The following is a 6,000-nucleotide window of genomic DNA, read 5'->3' as shown; positions in this document are numbered from 1 at the left end:
GTCGGTTTTTTTTTTTTTTTTTTTTTTTTTTTTTTTTTTTTTTTACTTGTACTTTTGGTATCCTAGCCAAGAAATCATTGCTAAAGCCAATGCTGTGAAGGTTTCTCCATGCTAAAGTCAGTGTTATAAAAGCTTTGCATTATTATTATTATTACTATTATTATTATTTTGAAGGTGACCAGAGAGAGACAGAGAGAGAAGGAAAGTGAGAAAGCAAGCTGCCAGGTCCAGGACTTGAACCACAGTCAACCATGCGGGAGTCCAGCCACCTTAACCACCCCACCACCTGCCAGCCCCCATCGCTCCTTTTTTCTACATGGAGAATCTATTTGTCAAGGGCATCCCTAATTGGAAAGCCTAAATCCAAATGCTCCAACATCTGAAACACATATGAATCGAGTCTCATTATTAGACTCAATAATGTAAGAAAACAATTCTCAGCAAAATTGGAGTCCGCAGTTGTCAAGTGTGTGCTATCGGGCATAGTTAGGTAAAAGTCTGGAGAAACAAGTTCTCTTTCCATACCTAGTGGTGAAAGGAAGCAGGTTTTGGTTCTGTATAAAGAGCAGCTCCCATTCCACATGGTGCCTGTAGGTTGTAGGTGAGTCTAACGCTGGCATAACATGGCTTGGTTGATACGGGCACAGTCAGAGGCAGGTCACTTGGCTTTACCTTGACCACCTGGTACTTGTGTATTGGATTTGCCTTGTGTACCAGTTCTTTCCGTAGTCTGGCCAGTTCTGCCTTCTTCTATTCTTCCTCCTGTTGCCTGGCCTCCTCCTACTCTGGACTTTTTGGGCTTCTTTCTCAACCATTCTCTTTTCCAGCTCCTGTCATTTCTTGGCTCTTTTCTCAGTGGCCTGAAAAGGTTCTTGAACTAAAGAACCAGAAATGCCCTCAGCAACTGATTTTTTCCCCTCTTTCTTGGGAACAAAGGGCTCTTGGGAGGTGACTGTGTTTGGACAAGCCTTGATGCAAGCTGCTGCTTTCTGCTGTTTCCGATCTTCCTCCAGTTGGTGCTTCCACGTCTGTGCCTTCAGAACACCTCTTTTGTCAGTCTTGAAGAAAGGCTCCATCTGGGTCACATTCTTAACCTTCTTTTCTGGCAGGTTAATGGTGGCAAAATGAGGCAAGCGAAGTGCCTTGGACTTGGGCACCTTCCCTTTCTGCAGTTCTTTTATTTTCTTGTCCTTCTGTAATTGATTTGACGTTGTCTCGAGAATCAAAGGAGAAGGACATATTTCCACAGTTGTTATCTCTGGGATTTGAGGCTTATAAGACACCTTAAAATGTGGCACAGGTACAGCTCTTATCACTACTGGTTCTTCCTCTCTTCTTTGGTGGCCATTGGGATTCTGTTCTTTAGTGCAAAAGCTGGTGGTTTGAGGTGATTAGAAGTACTTTCTTCTCAGGGACATCCACGATGTCTTCCAAGATCTTAGTAGGGCAAGGTTTGGAATGAAATTCAGAGTGTTCAGTCTCTACTTCTTTGACTCTTACTCCTGAATTCTTTTTTCAATTTCTAAATCAAAGCCAGTAGGCTGAGTGGGTGGTTTCACAGGTAGATTCTTAGGCAAGATGGGCCCACCTTCAAAAATTCTGGGATCAAGTTCCCCGTGCTTTGAATTTGTATCGTCACTGTTTCTTGAACTCCTTGGCCTCCTGAACTGCTGCACTTTTGCAGGTTACAGGCCTGGCATGCTGTTTGGTTTGTAGTACAGGGGTCTGTGGGTCTCTAGAGATCTTGATCACAGAAATTTGAAGGGTAGCAGGCTATTATCATCCTTTTTGCTCCTCAAATGGTATGTTAGGGGTTTGTTTATGAAAGGCTTCAATTTGCTGTGCAAGGGACACATATATAGAAGCTGTTTCATCAAATGTTCTTTTCTTTCCTTGGGACAGGTCGAAAGGCTTAACAGTGGTACATCCCTTAGTCACCTGAGCAGGAGATGGAGGATGCTTTCACAGTTCAGAAGTGACGTTTACTTCTTTATAGTCCTCCTGGTTCTCAGGATGTTTTTTGATTTACTCATCTGGGCAGAAGTGGAAGTCAATTATTTGGTGACCTGGCTCACTGATTCTTCACAGGTGTCCGGTTCCTGCAAGAGCAAGTTTCTTGATTCTTCACTCTTTTTCCGCATCTCTACTACCTCCTGCTGCATGTTCCTTCTCTTCTCCAACTCTCCCTCTTCTGTTTTATTGGTGGCATGCAAGGCACAGATCATCTGCCCTTGGTTTTCTCTGGGAAGGACTCATTCTTCTCACAAGAGTCTCCATGAGAACTGCCTTCTTTCTCTTCCTCTGGCTTTTTATTGTTGGAAACTTTCATTTTTTTGGAGGGTGGAATTTCGCTGATGGTTACAGGAGTGGCACATCTCTAGGCTTTCATTATTACATAGCATTTTTCTTTTTTTCCAAATCCTTCTGAGCAGAGTCCAATGGATCTTCTCGGAGGTTAAGCTGCAGTATTTTTTGACATGACTCCCTCTACTTCTAAGGAAGAACAAACATTTGATGGAATAGATTGCTCCATGAGATTTTCTTTTTCTGACTTTTTGTAATAAATGATGTCTACTGGCCTCAAAGGTGTGACAAGAACTTGCTGAAGGTTAGCTCTTTTCAAAGGAGTTTTGCCTTGAAAAAGTCCTCCTGTCTCATTCTTCCCAGAAAACTTACTCTCCAAATTGGCCTTCTCCTCAAACCATGAATTTATGTTTTGAGTATCTTTCTCATCATCCAAAGATGTAAAATTGATGCAGTCCATGGGGGCATCATAGGAATAAGAGGTTTTAACTTGTGACATTGTCACTCAGCACTGAAGAGCAGATTTTCCCAGTGTTTGTATCACTTTTATCACAGGACACTTTCTGGCATTTGATCAGTCTGTCAGTCAACTTGTCTAATCAAAGTTATAATACACTCACCTCTTTTCTGAAATCTTGAAGTCTGACAGTACTTCTTATCAAAAATCTCTCTTTGTTAGCCTTGATTCTGACAGTGACGCACCAGCAAGCCCGCTGTGGGTCTCTTAGTACTGTTGAAAATTTGAACCTGAAAAGCCGAAACTTTTTGAGTGTCAACATGACACCGCTAGTGGAAAATTCCACACCAGACTCCATGTGATGAGTTATAATACAAAGAAATGTAAAAAACTCCTTTCAGGCTATGCATATGAGGTATATAGGAAACATAAAATAAATTTCACATTTAGATTTGTATTTCATCCCTAAGATGTTTCATTATGTACAAAAAACGAAATTGGAAATACTTCCGGTCCCAGGCATTTTTAGATAAAGTTCGCTTGATGCGCAATTAGGTTATCTCCTGATTACTCACTCACTTTCTCCATAGTACATATACAGTAGTGTTAGTATCCATACCTATGCTGTTGACACCAGTTGCACTTATTGAAATCAGGTAAAAATTTTTTCTTTTGGGTTCATCTCCATTCTCCCTCTCTAATTTTTAAAAAAATGAGTGCACTGTACCTAACTAGGGCACTGATGGTTCATACTATAGTGTCTCCCCTCAGACCCTCATTTCATCTTAGCCCTGTACCTTACTGCTCACTACTAGTCCATTTGCAAAAGGACTGGACCTCTTTCTCTTTTTGTTTATAGGCCCACACATTTTATCTTTTCTTTTTTTTTTTAATTTTTTTTTTACCATAGGGTCTGTGTGATCACTAAAGAGAGACAGTGAGAGGGAAAGTGAGAAATCTTCCCTTGGGGCTGGCTACGTTGCAATTCCTTCTCCTCCTGGTAGTTTGGGCATGCACACATGCCCAGTGTGATTTTCATACCACCAGGTCTAGGACTCGAACTGTAGTTAGCCATATGGGAGTCCAGTTCCTTTTTTTTTTTTTTGAGAGGTTAAGTCCAGTTCCTTAATCACCATGCCACCTGCAGTTAGTTTCTACGATTTTTTCTTGAAAGTTAAAAATTACTAGAACATACATAGCTTAGCAGTGATTCTTCTAGGTCAGTATTCTTTTTGCTTTTTATTTATTTATTTTTAAGAGAGATATTTTTGCTATAGGGCACGTGCACTTCCCAGAGTTACAAAGAGAGACAGAGAAAAGAGAAAGAATTTTGGACATGCATGCACATATGCCTGGAGTGAGTTTCAAGCCACTGGGTCTGGGACTCGAACTGTAGTTGGCCATATGAGAGTCCAGTGCCACAACCACTATACCACCTGCCGACCCCCAAGGTTCTTATTCTTAAAATGTGTAGGATGTCCTTTTAATATAGAGTTTCAAGTCTTTTTTTTTTTATTTCAGGGAAGTTTTCTTATGTTATTGTTTGTTCATTTTCCTTGTTTATTTTCGCCAGTGTCTTATATCATCTTTATGTTGAATTTTCTCTGCCTATCTCCATTATCTTTCATTTTCTCTTGAATATCTCTTTTTTTTTTTTTTTAAGTTTTTGCTATAGAGTATGTGTATGCTTGCTGGAGAAAGAGAGAAATAACACATCACCCCCAGGAAGGATAGCCACACCATATCCCTTCTTCTCTCATGATTTTGGACACATATGCACACGTATGTGGCGTATTTTCCAAGCCACCAGGTCTGGGGCTAGAACCAAGCATTCAGCCACGTGGGGTCCAGTTGCCCTTACCACCACACCATCTGACTGGCCCTTGAATTTCACTTTTATTAATTTTTTTATTAAAATTTTTTTATTTCTCTTAAGTTATTACTTGTTATGTTTATTTTTAAATTTAATTTAATTTTGGGACCAGCAGTTAGCGTAATGGCTATCTTGCTGGACTCCCACATAGTCGACTGCGGTTCGAGTCCTGGACCCGGTGGCTTAAAACTCACGCCAGGCGCGTGTGCATGCGTGCCCAAGATCCCAAGAGGAGAATGGAGGAGAATGGATTGTGGCGTGGCCATCACCCCTGGGGGTGATCTGGGGGTGATTTCTCGCTTTCTGTCTCTATGTCTCTCCCTGTCTGTCTGGTGAGCGCATGTGCCTTATAGCAAAAACCTCTCCAAAAGAAAAAAAAAATTTTAATTTAATTTTTTTTGAGGAAACTACCGTTCATTTAATGAGAGTTCTCCTCTACTCCCTCAATATCCTGTCCCCACTCCAAACAAGTCATTAAACAATAATTAATGTATTAATTTCACTAGAGAATTAGGTAAACCTCAGGTAATAGATCCAAGGCCAAAATAATTTTGCAAAATTAGAATGTGTTCAAGAAATCAGTTACAATTTAACTCGATGAGACTTCAACACATAGATGACTATGTTTCTCCAAATGGCCTTCCTTTTGGAAGAGGCCGTTCCTCCAACATGTGAAGAACCATAAATGCACTTTCTTCTCAGTCACTGAGGAAATGCCCTCTCTTGATGGGCTGACACTATTTCTTTTTCGTTGCTCTTTCCCCTTGTCCTTTCTGTGGTTTCAACCCTTTCCACAAAGCTTCTTTAAATGCATTTGCTCCTCCTTAAAATCTTGGTGCTCATCTCTGTAGAGGCCGATAAAACGAAATGTCCCCATGAGTGCAAAATAGGTATTGTGATTTGGATACCAATCATAAGTCTCCTTCCTCTTGGCCAAAGGCTGTTGGCTGAACAGTTTCACTACTTTCATGGATTTGGAATCAGTAGGCCTGGCAACTTCCCAAAATAGCTGGGCACTCAGACGACTCATGCGCAAGGCATATTCCGAAAGTGAAGACATTTCTTGAGCAGCAAAGTGCAAGTGTCCTTCTGGCCCTGACCTTCCTCCCCTATGTGCCGCTCCTGGAAACTGTTATGTTTATTTTTGTTATTCTGCCAGCTGTGTCTTCATTTCTTCTTTTTTAAAAATAATTATTCGTTTGGACCAGCAGTTAGCGTAATGGCTATGTTGCTGGACTCCCATGTAGTCCACTGTGGTTTGAGTCCCAGACCCGACAGCTTAAACTCACTCCGGGCGTGTGCGCACATGCATGCCCAAGATCCCAGGAGGAGAATGGAGGAGAAGGGATTGCGGCGTGGCCATCCC

At 41.3% G+C, this 6,000-nt stretch overlaps 1 protein-coding gene and 2 pseudogenes across 2 annotated transcripts in view; 1 reads left to right on the top strand and 2 right to left on the bottom strand.

The window, feature by feature from the left end:
* Positions 1–6,000, top strand: part of UGGT1 (UDP-glucose glycoprotein glucosyltransferase 1) — a 140,015-nt gene that overhangs the window by 25,781 nt on the left and 108,234 nt on the right. The window lies entirely within an intron of this gene.
* On the bottom strand, positions 526–2,803 carry LOC102493559 (targeting protein for Xklp2 pseudogene; annotated as a pseudogene).
* Positions 5,416–5,729, bottom strand: LOC102476218 (28S ribosomal protein S33, mitochondrial pseudogene; annotated as a pseudogene).

This window comes from Tupaia chinensis, unplaced genomic scaffold, assembly GCF_000334495.1.
Source record: "Tupaia chinensis unplaced genomic scaffold, TupChi_1.0 Scaffold000386_1, whole genome shotgun sequence".
NCBI classification, from domain to species: domain Eukaryota; kingdom Metazoa; phylum Chordata; class Mammalia; order Scandentia; family Tupaiidae; genus Tupaia; species Tupaia belangeri.
This window is presented reverse-complemented; position numbering and strand designations above follow the sequence as displayed.